The sequence below is a fragment of the Chroicocephalus ridibundus genome, chromosome 2, assembly GCF_963924245.1.
Source record: "Chroicocephalus ridibundus chromosome 2, bChrRid1.1, whole genome shotgun sequence".
Classification (NCBI taxonomy): Eukaryota; Metazoa; Chordata; class Aves; order Charadriiformes; family Laridae; genus Chroicocephalus; species Chroicocephalus ridibundus.
This window is the reverse complement of record NC_086285.1, coordinates 51,288,944-51,308,170: the sequence shown is the minus strand read 5'-3', so window position 1 is coordinate 51,308,170 and position 19,227 is coordinate 51,288,944. Positions and strand designations below refer to the sequence as shown.

The window sequence follows — 19,227 nt, the reverse complement described above, 5'->3', positions numbered from 1 at the left end:
AGTAGGTCAGCCTGTAGATAGAATCATAGAATAGTTTGGGTTGGAAGGAACCTTTAGAGGTCACCTAGTCTAACCTCTTCAACTAGATCAGGTTGCTCAGTGGCCCATCCAACCTGACCTTGAATGTTTCCAGGGATGGGGTGTCTACACTTCTCTGGGCAACCTGTGCCAGCGCCAGCATCATCTCAGCTTCAAAGCCCATCTGGTGAGAAGCTACACCCCAGGGAAAAGACCCTGTTCTCTGGAAATCCTTAGCTGCTGAAGTACCCTCTCTCAAGCACCAGTAAAATATTCTGGCCCATATTGGTCCTGGCCTGGGGGAGCTGCATACATAGCCCCCATCAGCACAGACTAGAAAAACATGTTTCAAGTCAAGCATGTAGATCTACCAAGAAAACACGCATCCTTTCCTCAACAGTGGCATTAGAAGAACAGCTTGAAATATCTAGGATCCTGGCACAGATATGACACAAGACTATTTAACCAGCCTACAAAACACTTAAAAGGCAGCCAGTAATAAGAATGCAATTCCCATGCTAATCCTTAGTTCTCTCTTTTACAATATACTTTCCACCTGTGTTTCTTCATCTCCAGCTCTCTCTTTACTTCTCATCACTTTTAGGAAGTACCTTCTCCAAAATGCAATTCAACTCCAGGGATTTAAGTAAATGCAGGCTGAAGACTCTTGGAATTTAGCTTTTTTCACTAGTCACACAATACTTAGCATTTTCTTTTTGCTCCTGGAGGCACCTGATTAAATGATCCATTCAGTTTTAATTTAAACATATTAACCTAACCAATTTTTGAAAATGTCATGATTGGCAGGAGTCTGGCTTTTCAACATCCGTGATTACCATTGTTCTCCACTATTACCTCTAGTCAAAATGAAAATTTAAGAGTACTTAATGAAACCTATTTTTCCTGCAGCCTATATGCTTGGAAAGTGTCGCTACATCTGTTTCATGTTCTGAGAAGTAACACTACAGTGTGATTCAATACTGGCCCATTTCGATCCCTGACTAACGAAAAATCCATCTTCTATTTACATATTTCACCTGGCTTCCTCACTTAGCCAAAGAATAAGTGTACAATCAGCCATGTAACTTTCCCTCATATTGTTTTGCCAATACCTCACCCTTGCATGCCAGGCACGTTTGTTTCCACTGCTTCCAAAGCCACGCTCCCACTTACAGCAATAGGGTCTAAGGCTGAGACAGAAAAGCTCTGCAGGAGGCAAAGCAGCTAGGTACCTAGAATACCACTGAAATAATGCCACCATGCCCTGCCTTTAAATACTCTTTTTCCTAATATTAGAAGGTGATGATTAAACTCACTGATGACTAGTCACAACACAATGTAATGCAAATAATAAAGTACTTGCTGTTCATAACTTTAATTTCAATACCCAGCAAAAAGTTTTATATTGGCTGAGGCATCAGGAGACCCAACAAATAACAAGCAAAGCGTATGTCTCTTGATCAAATTGTAGTAGTGCTCTCATAAAAGGCTATGATGTTAGAGGTTTCAGGGTGACCCGTCTCTTCCTTCCTTGAGTCTTTACATGGATTCAAGATTTTGTCTCTTGCATTTATTTTATACTTTGGTTGGAGGAAGAGTACAGGGATTTCCAACCTCAAAATATAGCTATCAGATGAACATAAGTTAAAAAGAAAACGTCTTTTGCAGTAAAATGAGGAGTGGGGACAGATGAAAAATGTGCAGATTCACTTAAAAGAGCAAAATTAATAATTATCACACTATTTCCTTTAATCTCTCTATGTTGAAAAGCAAACAAAGCATGTTATTTTCACACATCAGAATTTGTTTTTACTGCAGCTACCAACAACAGTTGTTGACAGAAAAAGGGGCAAAATAAGGTGACTTTAAAAGAATTCCTTCTTAAAGAACTATGTAAAAGTTACCAGGGCATAAAACTGGAATAATGGCCTGCCATAAACTCTACCTTCAGACTTTTGATAGTAAAATTTGATGAGAGTAATACATCTACATCCTAAAGCAGTTGAGACCAGTCCCTCTGTCTTCACTCACTCAGAAGAAAAGAAAAGAAAACCTATAACCTAGCTGTGCTTGTACCTTCCGCCGTGTGAAAGTGAAATTTCAGAAAATCAGGATGACTGTATAGCCACAAAGGCACCAAAATCACTACTGCCCAAATACAAAGACAGTAAATGAAACTTTTACCCCTTCTTCCATTCATTCAAGTTTCACGGATGCTGAGCCGCACACTGTGGACCCTCAACAATCTCGATGGCATCCATACGAGCTACTGCCATAGAAATATGGCGCAAGGACACACCTCCTCAGATATTCTGTTTTCCTCTGAGAGATGCCATTCTGGCAAAAGGCAAGCCCAATGAAAGTGTCGTGCTGGTGAGTGCCAAGCACCGACAGCACGGAGCACTGGACACAGAGCCAGCCCTGAAGAGGCAGAGCAGCAGATCAGCAGCGACGGTGTGGCTGAATTGTTGACACCAACCCCCCACACACCCCCACACCCTCGAACGGCTCTCTTTGCTCTGGCATGTGCCAATCCTCCTTTAACCTTGCAGGAGGGAGGACGTGTGGATCTCCTGCATGCATCTCTTTTTCCAATGCCTTATATTAGCCAAAAAAACCCCACACTGTTAGAAGTGGAGCAGCTAGAGGAAGCATAAATATAGGAAGCTGCAGAATTGTTATCCGGAAACAAAGCAGTCCAAAGAATCCCTCCAGACTCAGACTTCTGACCCCAGAAGACTGTAGCTGTGTATTTACTTTTGCAATACTCTGCTTTTCAAGCACTCTACTTTTCAGGGTGACTCTCCAGTGTGAAAGGTGTCAGCAGGGTGGCCGAGGTGCCACACAGCCTGTTAGGTGTCTGCTTCCCTGAATCCCTGTGACCAGCAAGGATTGCGCAGCACAAATTCTCTACCCAGAATTTGGGATGACCCTGATTGACATTCGGCATGTGGGTGGGTGAGCTGAGGCATGCACCTCAGAGAAAACATGCAGGAGATCCTTTAAGAAAGCTGCAGCCCAGTGAATAAAGGAGATTTAATCACCCAGCTGCTCCCTGTTTGACTCTTCTCACTTCTAGCCGACTGCTACACAGCGCCCCAAGGCACTCCTCTCCTCCCTCCCATGCCAGCACCTGAGATCCGCACTTGCCAGGGAAAGAGGGCCCTGGAGACCTGACCCTTCCTGACACAGAAAGGAGCTGTGCCGCTGCGCAGGTCGCCTGCTCCACCTCCATGTGTGTGGAGGCAGGGACAGCATTTGCTCCGTTTTGCAAAGCTCTGCCACACTATGCTGCTACATTACAGTGTGCAATCATCAAACAGTTTGTTCAATTCCTTCTTGATTAAATTCAGCTTCATTAAACCTAAGTAATGACTCTGTTTTGTTTTAATAGCAACCATATTTCCATTGTAAGTGTCTTTCTGAATATCTTCTTCCCTTTTTAGACCTTTCTGTGACCTCCAAGCATATTCATGTCCCATCCCATTTTTCATTTCCCCTCTCATTCTTTTTCTTTCCATGCAGGCAGCTTCCTCCCTATGAACTTTGTTGAAGCATCTCTCCGGTTCCTGCCTTTCAGTATCTCCAGGGGTCTGATTGTGCATGCAGCCCTTGAAGCTGAATCAAACAGGCACCTTTGTCCTGAGATGATGGAAAGTTAGCTGCTTTGATTCCTGTTGCTATTGCGTGCAGCGGATAAAAGTGGTAATGCTTAGACAAATCAGACATTTTCGTGGTGATTGTATAACTCTGCTCAGGTTCCATTTTTACACAAACATGATCTTTCTGCTCAGGCTACCTACATCACCAAATTATCATTCCTTCAGTACATTAATTTGCATTTAATATACAGTGTGCACACAAACAGGCTACAGTGTAAAAAAGGGGGAAGAAACATTGAAATAAAAACCTGTGGGTCCCTAAAAAAGGCAGAGGAACACAAGAGTAACAGCAGCTTCAGCTCTCCTCGCTGAGTGGACGGACAGTAAGCACAAAGGTGAGCCAGCAATGGTACCCGCCTAATTGTCTCTCAGAGATTCCCACACCCTCCCCACGCACCTCGCTCCTGTAACCCGGGCGAGCCTTCACAGATACCTCCTGTGAGAAATGGCTGCTTTTAAATGGCTGGAGGGTTTAGTAAGGAAACGCATTTTCAATGAGTAGATTGCTGCCAGAACAGGAGAGGATACTGAAGTAAATGAAAACCAAAGGCATGGCAGAGTCCGGCATGCTGGGTACACAGGTACGAATGGGGGGAAGCAGGGAAGCTCTGCCCTCCTTTTCACTCATCAGCACATCTTTCCTTTCTGTTTCACTTAGAGAACGTCCTTGAATTCTCATGCCATGTATGTTTATACCATGGGAGAACAGGGAAGCTTAAGTTAAAGCTATTTTAAAGGCTTTTTTTTTTTTTTTAGTGACACTTCAAGCCAACAGGGGTCCGCTTTCTGTTTTGGATTGCATATATAATCTAAAAAGGATTAATGTGGTGCTGACTGCTAGGCTAAACTGGATCAAAAAATGTGAGAGCATAGTGTACCCTATCTAATGTTTAATAATAGCTGTAGTTTTAGAGTTATCATACTTCTGATGTTTCAGACTTTTTATTCATTTTAGTAGCAGAATAATCAGTCTGTGTTAGAATTGCTCCTATGTTACCTTGAATGACTTTTGGAAAAGCAGGAGCTTTTGTAACAGTATGTCAGGCTCCAAAGCAAGGAACTGTAAAGACTTGAAGCAAATTTTGACCAGAGCTGAGAGGGCTGCTACTCTGTATAATTTCCATACACTAGAGCAATTTTCTTGCTAGCATTGGGGGTTTTATTTGTAGGTGAAATAAAGAGAATCACTTTGTCTGCTGAACAGTTATTGAAGAATGAAATAATCTGCATAGAAACCAGAGGGAAGATTTATCTTCACAAAGGTGGATCATATAATGAGAAGGCTTACAGCACTGTTCTGCAAGCCTATATTAGGAAAGAGACAGGGAGAGCAATCTAGGGCTGAGAGGTGTATCAACCAGTGTATCAACCAGTGAGTGTGTGGGTGGGAACTTCTTAAACTCAAATTGTTCTTGATGGAAAAATATCTTGCAGTTATCCCACAGGTGAGTATGACTGATGCAGCTGAGAAGCTAGGAAGTGCAAGTCGAAATGAGGGGGATTCTAAAAATTTTCTTTTAATCATGGCTGATCAGATGGTTTTAATCATTAGATTTCGGATTGACATGATAGCAGAGAGAACAGACCTCAAATCTGAAGAGCAAGTATTTACCATTGAAAAGTCAATTCCTCTGTCACTAGCTCTGGCAACAGTATCACTATAATTATGAGTTTAATATCTGAAATTCGTTGATTTCATATTTGCATGCATGTATGCTGACTAAAATTAATTAATTTTAATTGCATACACCAATTACAACATCAGGCTCATTTTCCAACATATTATTCCTTGCTGATTACATATCCTCTAAGATTGCTGTAATTTTTCATTTTGTGCTTTAAAGTCAAAGAATAATATGTATTTCTAATTAAGCTCACTTACATATCTCACTGCTGATTAAATCACTATTTAATATTTTATAACACAAGCCACCTTTAATTTCCCCCACTGAGAGCAAAAGCCTTGCAAACTCTTTTCTTTCTCCCCTCAGTTTCACCGACCTTGCCATTCCTGTGTCGCTACAGGCAGATTTCTTCCATCTTCACAGCAGAATGACAATGAACCACCTTGTTGACAGATATTCACCCATGGGGGCGGGAAGGTGCGCACCTCACTGACCACAGGACCTGCTCTGAAGAGATCAGCAACCTGCCACCATTCACTAGGAGAAAAGAAACAGACATTCAGGAGAGATTTTTAGCAGTGTCTTAGGGGATTGCAGGTCTTGCTGAGAGTCTCTTGGAGCTGACATAGTTCGAACCTTTTAGGGGATCCTAGAAGTCTCCTGTTGGTGCCTACCAAAGGCCAAATGCTGAGAGATGAAAAGGAAAAGGGGATTCTCTTCTCTCTCCCAGCTGGCACAGCAGAGTGAAACTTGCCAGTCAGTCTTGAGCCAGGACTGCCTTAATATGTCCAAAGTCTTAACAGAAATCAGTAGCAAATCTTAAGGAGAAGTCCCAAAATTGCCTCTACTTGCCCACGTGTATTGCACAACTTGGGCTGTACAAGCTAAACAGTGTCATTTCTACCACGTCATTCCTGGGGTAGCAGAAAAGAAAGTAAACCAAATTAAATCCTTAACAAATTTGACTTCTTAACAACCAAATGAAAAAATGAAGTCCCTGGTGCCTCAGAATTTGACCCAAACTTCACTGAAATTAATGGGAAACTTCTGATCAAGTCCTTAGGAGCGTGATTAATCCCATACACAATAGATACACGTATTTGTTGTCAGTGGGATAGATTTAGGAAGACCAGTGCTGACTTGGGCTCCGAGTGAAACCAAAGCATTTCCAGTGTCTGTGCTTGCACGCGCAGCACTTTTTTTTTTTTTTTTTTTTTTTTTTTGGGTCTAGTTATTAAAAAAGAGTTATTAAAAATCTTTACCTGGATTACTTGTTAAACTATACCTTTGCAGCAGGTAGCTCTTTGTTAGCATTTAATTAATTGGCTAGAGACTCATTGGCCCAGATTCATCACACCTAACTCTTGGCATGTCAGCAAAGTGCTGGATCCCTCCCATAGTCAAGGGAAGGCAAGAGACGTCTCCAGAGTGTGGTTCATCCCCTCTAAGTTCTAAATTGTACTCTGCACTGACTACCAATGCTTTAGCTGATACTTACTTACCATCTAAAACTAGTTAAGGGTGCCATTGTGATAATGTCAGGTCAGAGATGAGAAACAATCAAATTGGAGCGGGAGGCTACCACTGAAAAAGCTTCTCTCAAAATCACCAAGTAAACTGGGAGAAAAATCACAACCAGAATACTTTGCACACTATTTTTCTTACTGAATTAAACAAAAAAGTAGATATTGATGCACGTGTTTGGTGGTACCAAAACAGGAAGACACAATCAAAGGAAAAATATACCGTCTGAACCCTTAAAAACTGATGCTTGAGGGAAAACAAAAGACACAAGGATGAAAAATTGGGACAGAAATAAATAAAAAGAGAGGGAAAACCCCAGAAAAGAAAAATATCAGAATATCCCTGTCTCCCATATCTCAGAAATAAAGAAGTCATTTATATTCACTTTTCTTCTCGAGACTGGATGATTATTCAGGCTTTGTTCGAGATGTAGGTAAATAGTGTTGCTGTGTCCAATAGGTTAGCGCAATCCTTCCAAGGAAAAAAATGCACACCATCTAAACTAAGAATGATGAACCAGCAGACTTTCTCAGACAATGCATAGAAAAAAAAAAAAAAAAGGAGGAGGGGAAGGTATCTAGTATTTGAAGATATATTGTAGAAACTATCTCAAGTCCCTACTATAGGTCCCTCTGTAAGTTTATTCAATTTGTCACCATCTAAAGATACTGAAATTAGAAAGAGAGAGGAGCCTAAATTCAGGCATTAGTTGGTCTGTCACACTTTATCAGCCATGAAATGGGGCTTATATTCCTTTACTTCCTTCGGAGTAATATCATCAGGATATATATTAAATATATGTGTCATCTCGGATACTATAGTAGAGGAGACAATATTGCATTTAAAATAGAGAAAAACAATAGAACCAATTGCTCAAATTTTCATTGGATTCATTTCCTTCTAGATATTAAGTTAGGAGATAGACAGATAGGAATTATATATATGTTTATCTTTACATGTCTGAGTGAATGCAATCCATACAGTTTGGCATACAGTTTGTGTGAGTCTATGGTTAAATTGTGATCTTTCTTGGTTTGCTTTACCATTAACTAAAATTTGCATGTTGCCTAGGTCAGTGTGTTATCTCAGAAGACAATATTCAGTAGGATTGGCTTAATGGCTCTTTAGTTTAAAAAGTAAGAACCTACACAGCGCTAGCTGATTAGACTGCTTCTGTTGTCAATGGAAACATCTTCAAGAGAACAATTTATCTTCAGTATCTTAGACAACTGCCTTCTCCATTGACTACAGTAAGCCTAGAAGCCATTGTTTGGCAAAACGCCTAAGGTTTAGATGCTAGAGTTAGGTAAAATGAATCCCATGCACCTGGGAAAAAAGTATCAGATTATCCAGAGTGTAACCTTGAGGATATAAGAGAGGAGTATTTCTTAGAAGAGAGAGCATCCAAGCAGAATACAGAGACATCTGAAGGTGCTGATGACTGAGTATTTCCAAAGCAATGGCAATGCCCATGGCTGGATTTTTTTAATCTGAAGAATTAAATTCTTCCCAATGAACCAAAGAGAGACCCTGAAAATGGTCCATGTGATTTTATAGCATGAGATGGCAAACAGTTTGAGGGAGGCAGGAGATGGCTTCTGCTGTTTGTATTTCTGTTTCATGCCTAGAATCAATACCAGAGCTGGGAACAGCACAGCTGACCCTGTGATCGTATCCCACATGCACGGGAGGCTCACAGCAATAAAAGGATTGTTAATAACCAATATTGATTCACCTTTCCCTAATGCATGGACAAAAATGTCATCAATAAACTGGTCAACAGCCTGAAGCAATGAGCCTTATAATAGTCTACTAAGACAAGAATAAAATAGCATTCATTTATTTATTCAAACGTCAAATCAGTTGCATGTAATATTCTGAGAGATGAATGGATTTAAAGCAACAGGGGTACAATTTACATGGCAACTTCTTTTGTGAGTCTCATACCCATGTTGCTCCTCAACATGGTGTCGGCTTTAGACATTGCTAAGTTGGCTTCACCTGACTCTCCACCTCCACCCATCTTTGCTGTTTCGTTACCCTTTCAGTCCCAAGAGCTAGCATTTCATATTTTTTTTTTTCTATCTTTTACCGGGCTATTAAAAGCAAAGCAGTATATCACAGCAATTATGAAAGGTTTTTCATTTTTGCTGCATTGAGGGTGATACAAATGTGGAAAAGTATTTCAAGATAGAAACAATTTGCCCAAAAGCCTTTCCCACCGTGCTTATTTCTCTCATTAAAATAAGCAATCGTCCAGAGGAACGGAATAGAGCTACCCACAAAAGCCTGTAGACCTCTCCTAGGTGAAAACTTTACTAACAGGGACTAGATAACATTTTGCAATTAAATGGTACATAAAGGCAAGGCAAGCAGAAAACACGAAAATCTTGTAATATCTCATTCCTAAAACTACATTCAAATGAATAATAACATGGCATAAGTATAATCCTACGAACCTTTCAATGTAATTGCTGTTTAATTTATTAAAAAATCCAAATGTACTACTCTGGGAGGTTGAAGGGCTTTGAGGAAGAGGTGAAACGCTTCTTTTCTGCATTTTAATCCCATTATAGGCTTTGCTTTCTGTCTATGTATTTACACAACATTCATTACCATAGTTTCCAAGCATGTGAGCATCACAAGAATGTGTTTATGATTAGCTGTCTTTTTTTTTTTTTTTTTCCTAGTGAAAAATTGATACTGGGTTCAAGCCAGGAAATTTAGATAGAGAGCAAGCCTCCAAATACTAAACCATTGTAAATGACAGAATTCAAGTTCCTCCCCATATGATAATTTGAGGATCTTGATGCAACTTGGATTTAGGGAAAGAAAAGCTTGCATTTGGAACTCCTCATGTCCATCTTTAATAAGGAGTTGTTTTTTAGAGCTAGCTTTTTTTTTTTTTTCCACAGAGATTCAGACATCAATGAAGGTGACAGAGAAATGTCCATTTCATGGAATATGCATGGCTGTATAAATAATAAATAAAAGTACTCAGCAGCATGGCATACATGAGTCATACACACAAAGTAGCCTCACTAGCAAGGTAAAAATAACATTCTGTCAAAATTCTGTACAGAAATTTGACCAACAGGATTGTTTCACCCTTGCTCAGGTACACAGAGACAAAAGAAAAACCTTAAAATGATCTGAATATCCTTTTATATTTCCTTAGCTACCCTTTCCACTGCTCAGGGATCCAAAGAATTCTTCTAAGAAAAGCAGCCCAGTAAAAATGGCAACATGGAGTTCAGAAGTTGATGCATCAGAAATTTCAGATCAAATCTATTAGTTCTAGAGATGGGCTATTTGCTTCCTATTTCCTCTCCCAGTAGCCATTCTAAAAAAGTCACTGTGCATCTGAAGCCAGCCTAGATCCTCCCCCTCTGCTACATGACCATCAGTAAATAACATTTGTGCAGAACTAATTAGGTCTGTTATCATATCTTAGTTCTGCTGTCTTCAACGTATATATTGAACTAGCACAACACCGCTGATTTGGATGCAGTCTCTTGAGGCTATCTGATGTATCCTTTTAATTAAAACTCAATAAACACTTCTCATGATAAAGATACACAGAAAGGAGCAGAATCGAGATCTCTTCATGGAGCATTGCCACTTCTGGAGGATGAACAAGAGTAAAACAAGCAGCAGGGACAAGTTTTTGCCACTGAAGTCAGCAGATAAAACTCTGAACACACATAAGGAGCAGATCTGATAAGTTAAAAGGTGACACTTTAGTATTGTCGCTTCTCAGAATAGAACCAAACTTTCAAAGAATATGTCCTAAGTTTTTTTTAAGTGGAGTGGTTAACACATTAATTTCATACTAGAAATGTCTAGCAGGCACTGCAAAATAGACAGGATTACTTATGTGGTCTTACTAAAAATATTCTATGCCCATGGTTTACCACTTAAATAAGAAGGAGAAAAAAAGGAAATCATTACATTTTATACTCTTACAAATTTATGGAGTCAATCCCTTCTTTAGCAGTTTTGTACATTTTTATCACAACTACCAAAGAGGTCAAACAAAAATGGCATCTATAAAGCTAAGTGCTCCAGTAGAAACCCACCAATACCAACTAACTGTGGAAGATCCTCAGAACAGCCTGAAAATTTGAGAATCCAACGACATAAAGCGGTCCATTCTTTACTATTTAGTCTTAGAGTTTCTATCACTGGGATATTACAAAGCATATTATTTTCTTCCTTTCTGTTATGACAGAGCTGTCTATGTTAAAATAAAAATAATAAAAATTCAGGAGCATGTTTTGATTTTAACCAAAACTATAACATAAGAACAGCCATACTCATTCAGATGAAAGATCTGTCTTGACCATTCTCTGACATTGGCCAGTAATGCATGAGCAGGTGAAAGTACAGAAACCAAGACATTTATGGAATGACAATTGCCCAGCATAATCCCAAAATAATAACTTGTCTTTGGTCTCTTAAACTCTGGAGACAGGATCTGAAGGCAACATACAGTACTATGGCAATAGTAGTGAACAAATTGAATAAGTTACTTGATTTTGTGTTGGGTTGTTTGTTTTTTTCTGGATTTGGAAAATACAGAGGCTGTAATGACCTCAAGCATCCTCCAAAAATGCCAAAAGCTCCCTACCCTTGGCAAGACACCAAAGCTCTTTCCTTTTCTACCCTGTTTTCCTTCCAGATGTACAGAGATTTTTGTTAGCTGCCACCAGTAGGACTACTTAATTAGAAGCAAGGTTTAGTTCCCTTAACAAAAAAATAAAGATATAACCACCACAGCAGTTATTAAACAGAAGCTTTGGTGAAAATGCCCAGAGGAGGAATTGCAAAGATCAGAGGCAGCTAAGCCTTGTATTTAGTGATAGACAGTTTGATTAACTGAGTTTTCACGTCGTGTTGCTCCTTTTCATTATTCCAAGAGAGGACTATTTCAACATTGCTCTCAAATGGTACTATCCTTTCTTTTCCAATAATACCTTTGCCCGGCATCCTTCATCCTGTCTGGTAACCCTCTGAGTCCCAGTGCATTACCGTTTGGCACATAACCTCTCATTTACATTGCCATAAGCAAGCACATTTGGGTTTCTGAGTTACCACAACCTTAATTGTTTTCAGAGTTTGGGTACACAGTTATATACAGAGGTTATTTTCATCCCTTTTTCTCTCTTTGGGTTGAAAGCACCATATTTAACAGAGTTCACAAACAGGGGTATACTGATCTGTGCCCGAGACTCTAAAATGCAACTGTAAAAATACATAACATAATTATCACTCAGAAGAGAAAGAAAATTACTTAGATGGAGTTTTCCATAACATTCTTACTCTGAACACAGAAAAGTCCAAAGACTCTGATTAAGAGGAGTTGTTATTGGATTTTTGGGAAAGACCTATTTGCGTTAGACACATTTCTCCTAATCTGTTACTATAATAGTTTACCTATTGAACTAAATACAAATGCTGATGTATAACACATTTACCTTTAGACTGGATATTCTCAGTTGTGACATTCACTTCCTTAAGCATTTTCAAAGTCATTACCAATTCCTCCCACAAGAACCTTTTTAAAATACAAGGAGAAAATCAGACAGATTTGACCTTGATGAAAACATTGCTTATTATTTTTCCAGGTATCTCCATATTGCAGCTTATTATTGTACACAGTGAGTTCTGTAGAAAGATATTTGTTCTATAAAATATAGTTTAGAGTTTCTAGTCTTTTTATCTCTTTCAAAGGACAAGTTTATTTCCTGGTATATTTTTGAAAACACTTATTAAGGGGAGCTCTGTGGGGCTCAGACAGGGGCTTTTCAAACTTCAAGCAGAGGAAAGACTTCTTTCCATCATTTTTATCCTTTTAACAATTTAAGAAAAAGAAGGAGAAAAGCTGAGGCTTCAGATTTACAATACATGGATCGAATAATTTTGTCACATCAGGTTCTGTTACATCAGTGTTGGAGAGGGGGTCCTACCATAGCATTTGGCAGGAGTAACACAAGTCATATTAGAACTCAGTAATTATATCTTCTTTAAAATTACTGCTTCAGAAACAGCAAGGGACAACTGAAGTCTCTTAGACTTCTTTCGGATAAGTGAGAAAATCCAGTGTCTGTCAAGAAAAGGGACACCTGTCATTTGCTGGAAAAGTGGAACATGTGAAGCGTAGCCTCAAAATTTAGCCCCCCCCAACCCCGCAAAATATCACACAATTAATCCCACAAGCTATATTTAATTGTAATACTGTAATACCTACCTAGTAGTCTCCCTTTTCCCAGAAATCAGTTTATCATGGTGGCTACCATGATAAGAATCCGTAAGAATCAACACAAAGCAAATGCTGTTGTATGAAAACTGATGAAGAGTGGTGAAACATAGGGGGTGTTTGTTTGTTTGTTTTAAAAGCTAAAAATGAGATATTGAGATATCTCTACTCATGAGAGAAGAAAAAAAAATATTCAAACTCTGCTGGAGTCTAAGTACCATTCTTCCCCATGGCCTTTGGATCAGGCTACATACAAACACCCAGAACTAGAATGGGGATCGAATTTAAATTCAGGTAGACACTTCCAAGCATGGAGTTCCTATCCACTTCCAGCTCACTTCACAGCTGAGAGTTTCTCCATTCCCAGTCCTTCGTAACATCATTCCTGCACTACCTGCTTTTTCATCTGCCCACTGTGTCTCCCTCCTCTTTGTGCCTCCCAGCGTACTGGAGACTCAGCACCTCGTACCTCCTGTCCCACTGTGTTGCAGGAGAGCCTTGTCTGCAGAGACCTTCTAAAAGATGTGGCCTGATGGAGATGTTTGAATACTTTGCTGCATTGCCCAGGAAAAAGCCGCCCAGCCAAGATGAAGAGAACTACCCAAGCAGCCTTTTCATCCTTTGCCTTTGTGCATGTAAGCACTGCCTTTTTCCAGACTGCTCACCGCTAGCACGATAAAATGGAAGGCAACACGATGAAATTCAATTTATTCTCAGAATTCATATCTAGCACTTTGCATGATACATGATACACAGCTCTGAAAAAATCCAGCACAGAGAGAAAGTCACAATAAAGGGCAAAAGACAGATTTTTAGAGGCACCAAACAGGAATGTCAAGTACAGATATGAAAATTATTTCTATTTCCTAGTTAGAGGTAGTCCACATAAAATTGCCTGACTAAATGTAGAAACCAAAATATTATAACAGACTGATGCGGAAACCTTATAAGACTTGGGGTTTGGATTTGTTTTGATATCAAATCATTCAATGTTAAGGTTTACTCTTTTTACTTCCAAGTGCGAAACTAGACTGGAAATCATATAAGGAAATCTTCCCAGTTTATGAGGCTTCTACTGCCAATCTCAACTGAAATGAGGAAAAGAAAGCTGAGGGAAAAATGCATGAGGAAAACATGTAAAAAAACCAATTTCACAATCTCAAAAGTATATGTTCCCAGCTTTTTCCTAAAAACAAAATTCAGGGATCATACAGGTAAGGTTTATCTTCCCAGCTCTAGTACTACAGAGACTCAGTTTAAAAACAGATCATATTTTACTTAGAAACCCCAAACAACTATGATGAATATTGTATAATACAATTAAAAAAGACAGCACATTCCTTCAAAAGGATACTATTGAGCCATATAAAATTCTGTTGGGAAAACTCAGATCCTTTGTAAATTCCTAAACTACCCACAAATAACAAAATACATGAATTTCTGCTAAGTCAGCATCAGGCATTACAAGGATCAATATGCAGTTCCTTAACACAGAAAATACCACAGCTATGGCGTGGAAATTATTGAAGAAATACTAGAATCTGCTTGAATGAGGGACAGGCACTGCAGCCGGGCTGCAAGGCTATAAAGAGAAAATCTCACCAGCCTCCTTAGCCTATCAAACCCGTGTCTACTAAATGGTGCCCAACAAATACATGCAGCTGTTCAGTCCAGTTCGTTTCTTATCAGTGGGTGACTTTGCCTCCTGGACCTTGTGTTACCAGATTCATCTGAAGCAACAGGGGTCTGCTCAAGTGCCTCTGGTCCCAGAATCAACGTCGAAGTTGAAGCTGGCTCCCGGCAGCGAGAAAAGCAACACCAGAAGTCTAGGAAGCAATCCCCAAAGCTACTGAAAAGGATCGGTACGCTGCCTCCACCTTCACAGACACCCTGTTTCAGACCAATGGAGCCCTGTGTCTGAAGGAATCGGTGAGTTTTGCTCAATTGCGGTTGAAGCAGGAAAAAATGAGAAGTGAGAGAGAGAGAACCTCAGCACTAATTCTCCACCTGCAAAATCCTTCAACTGAAGGGCATGGATTACTAAAAGCTAAGATGAATGAAATATCCTTTTTTTTTCTATTTTAGCATTTGAATGAGACCCCATTAGAGCAGGTGCTGAGTGAGCGGCACAAATTACCGTAACCTTGAAGAAAGACCTTATATTTGGTTCAGCATTTAGGAATGTAGGCCAGTCCTTAATATACAGATGAAGATCCCTCATGCTTAATAACAATTTACATGATGAATTCATCAACTTTAATGTTCACAGCATTGATGCTTTGAAGTGGTAAACTTTTACAACAATCACTTAAGCATGGTGGGAAACAAAATAGCATCCTGAAACAGCTCACTGTTCTAAAGGTAAAAACCGAAGTGTTTTAATAAATTCACACGAGGCCATGCTGCCTCTTGAGGGATATTTCGGTGCCTGGGCAGCTTCATGCCCTAGGCACCGTCTCAGGTGTTTGAGGTGGCCTGGGGATGCAAAATCCAGGCTCTCCCATAGCCAATTCATAACTTTCTGAGGAGGGTGAGCAGCAGACTCATACATATTTTACTGTGTGTTAGATTTAAATAGTGACACAGAAGACCCAGCCTGACTTTAAAAATTGCTCTGACACTAACGTGTCCTCTTAAGGGTTGAACAATGTGCAGTGCAGGGGTTAATACCACTCTGCCATCCTAAGTCTTGATTCATTTCTATGTAAAATGTTATTGTTATCAACAATCAGACTAAGCATCATGATCCAGAAGGTCTGTAAACTAAAATGATTTTGTATAAAGATTTTTTTTTAATGACCTAGTAAAATCAATTGAGTACCATACAGGTCAGCATTACATGATTTGGCAGAAATGTTAAGCCTGAGTAAAAAAATCCCATGGAAACAAGAATCAAAGTTGTTTTGCAAGCAATGCATTTTTCTTACTGCAGGCATAATAGCTACCCTTAGGGTTTAGAGATTTTAGTTGATTTAGAAAAGAAGAAGTAAAAAGAATAAAGAGAGAGAGAGAGAGTCACTTATGCTTTTGCCTTAAAGAACAAGATTAATGATGTGCAGTGAACAATGAAATGAAAACATTCAGTTTGGTCCAAAATGCTCCTTATTAGCTAGTAGAGTTAGGCAAAAGTGTGATAATTTTCAAGATTTCAAAGAGGATGGAGAGTGAAAATATCCAATATTTTTAACGGTGTTTTTCCTTTGTTTTGTATCAATTAAACCATTTCATTTTGCTATTTTCACATGTTTTCATTTGGACTTGTTGGTTTTTATTGTAACACAATTTTAAACAGAAGTTTTTACAGACTCCTTCCTTTCTGCAGACCTGTCATCTTATTTTTAATTTTTAAAAGATCAGGTGGGACACTTCAGCAACCTAGAAATAACTTTTTTTGTTTTTAAAGTAAGAAGGAAATGTAGTTAGAACTGAGTTACTCTTTCATAGAGTTGCAGCTGCAAAAAAAAAGGTTTTTTTTAAAACACAAAGCCTGTAGCTGAAGAATTTTTGAGGAAATTTATAGTAGATCATGACAAAAATAAGACACATGCCACTGCAACAGATTATGTTGCATTGACTACATAAAAACCTTCTAAATAGGACATTGAGAGTCCATTATACTTTATGGCTTAATGCCCACTTAAAAACAAATACTACCACTCATTTTTTGGATCTATTGAAGTCTTTTACAAATTCAGCTGTATTACACTAATTTTTACCTGCTCTCCCTGTTCCATAACATTCTTGTGAAGAGAAGAAAGCTCTTCTGACTTTATTTATATTTTCCATGCTTTCCACTTAGAGAGGACAAATATTTGAATCCCGTCAGTATAGCAAATATTCTCTTTGCTATTTGTGGATATACTGCCACCTACTAGCATACCTGGTGTTTTGTGACAGAGAGGAAGTACAGAATGATAAACTTCATAAAGTAACTTCACTAAGTTGAAAACCATTCATAAGAGGATTCATTCCTTCTGAAGAAGAACTCAAGACTAAAGAGAACTTTGTAACTATAATCTGTGTATACACTTTCAAATCAAGAAAAAAGGGCATTCAGAATTTAGACTAACGATGGCTGTAGGGAACAGGTCAAGGATGCATCTTCATTCATGTTGCAACCAAAAAAAGATGCCCAAGAAAGACCATAAAGCACAGGGCACATGTAGATGAAACACCCCCTGAATACTCTTCCAGCTTTGAGTCATTTCAAGATCATAATTTCTATATTCTTCTGTTTATCTTTTTAACCTCTACCGACATAACCCCAAGATCTTGCTCTGATTTCTAAAGATCATCTCAGAACAAGTTTTTTATATGTAAGGCTAAGACTGTGTTTTCTCTATACATCGCTTTACACTTCTATTGAATTTCATCTACCATTTTAACCTAGTCACAGTCTCATAAGGCCCTCCTGCAATTCTTCCCAGTAAGCTTTCTTTTTGCTGCCTTATATGCTTTAGTATAATTAGCAAAATTAATCATAACGTTGTTCAGTACCTATTCTGGGTCATTTAGATATATGCTCAATAGCACGGTTTCCTGCAGAACCTCACTGGTAACTTCCCTACCACAAGCAGCAGTGATTTGCACCTAATCTGTTTCCTGTCTTTAAGCAGTTTATATAAAAGGAAAAACATTCCCTGTTATTTCACAGCTTATTAATTTCCACTTTTTTTTTCTTTTCTTTCCATGATGGACCTTGTTAACAGCCTTTTGGAAATCCAGATCATGTTCCAAGTGAAGTGCCTGGAGCTCCCTGTCCACATGGATGTTGATGTGAAAGTGTGAGAGACACATCTGTTTTTTAATTACTTGGATTTCAAGGAAAAGACAAGTTCACAGCTCCCAAATAAACTATAGATCTCCTAATTGTATTCATTATGACATTTCCTTTTGTTTTGCCTGGTATAGACATCACGTTTACCATCTTGTAGTTCCCATGATCTTTTCTGTAACCCATTAAAAGCCCTTAAAAACTCTTAAAGACTGGCATCACAGTTGCCACCCTTCAGGGCTCCGGTAGTTTTAGACAAGATCCTACATACTGCAAGCTCACAATTCTGCTATTTTACCCCTGATTTCCACTAGCACTTTTAGGTCACCACCTGGTCCTGGCTCCTTGTCACTTCTTATTTTGACAATTTGTTCCACAACCTCTTCTTATAGACATTTCAATTCCAGACAACAGCCCCTGATGCGTCCCTGACCAAGACGGGTTTGTTTCTGCACTCTCTGCCTCCTTGCACACTGAAGGTGAATGCATTTTGCAGCTTCCTTATGCTTTTAAAAGACAGTTTTCTAGAGATCTCTGTAAACTGGAGAAGCTCCCACTGGAACCAGGGAATCCTTATATGAAGCTGTATACCTACACACCAAAAGCCAGTTTGGCCTCCAGAATTCTGGGGTTTGCTGCTCACAAGATGTGACCATGTAGACCACACTGTGCCTCCCACAGCATCAATTCCATTTGTTGCAGGTGAAAATAGGACGTAAATTGAAGACAGGTGCAGGTAGAGCAGAGGGGCATGGAAAGGGAGAGGAGACAAAGAGGCAAAATCACCAATATTTTGAAACTGTGGGTATTTTTAGCTGCTATACAGATAATCAAATCCCTTTCGAAACTTTCTGAGCTCTTGACCTCCCTGACTTGCAGTGCCAATGAATTCCTCAGATCACTTCTTGAATGAAAATGTGACTGATAGCCAGAAGCATTACGAAGCAGCATACTTCCATCAGCATAATTCAATAGGTACAATCCTGCTGTTTAACCATTAACATCATCTCTATTTCTATTATACAGGTATGGGGCAGCAACATTTCTCTGAAGCAAGGCTAAAATACAAAGGACAGACTTTTGAACATGACTTCTTAGAATATTTAGCTGGAAATCCCTGGTTCCTTAGAGCGCCTGCAGATCTCAGAACTCCTTTTTACTTTCCTTTTTTTCTTTCCTAAATCTGACTTTGCCTTCCCACAGGTGATACATTTCATCCTAGTTTTATTCATTCTGCTTTTTTACAATCCATTAGCTTGCTTTCTGTCAATTATGAACTGACTTTTTACACCTCTTAGTGTACAAGTCAGTGCAGAGGAAATTTTACCAAAATTTCTAAAAAATGGACACATGTAACTGTAAAGG

At 39.1% G+C, this 19,227-nt stretch overlaps 1 long non-coding RNA gene across 1 annotated transcript in view; it reads right to left on the bottom strand.

The window, feature by feature from the left end:
- The window catches only part of LOC134510635 (uncharacterized), an 87,251-nt gene that overhangs the window by 49,089 nt on the left and 18,935 nt on the right, over positions 1-19,227 (bottom strand). Inside the window, exon 2 of the long non-coding RNA XR_010069679.1 lies at positions 5,682-5,842. This is a non-coding gene — a long non-coding RNA (uncharacterized LOC134510635). The remainder of the gene's footprint in view (positions 1-5,681; positions 5,843-19,227) is intronic.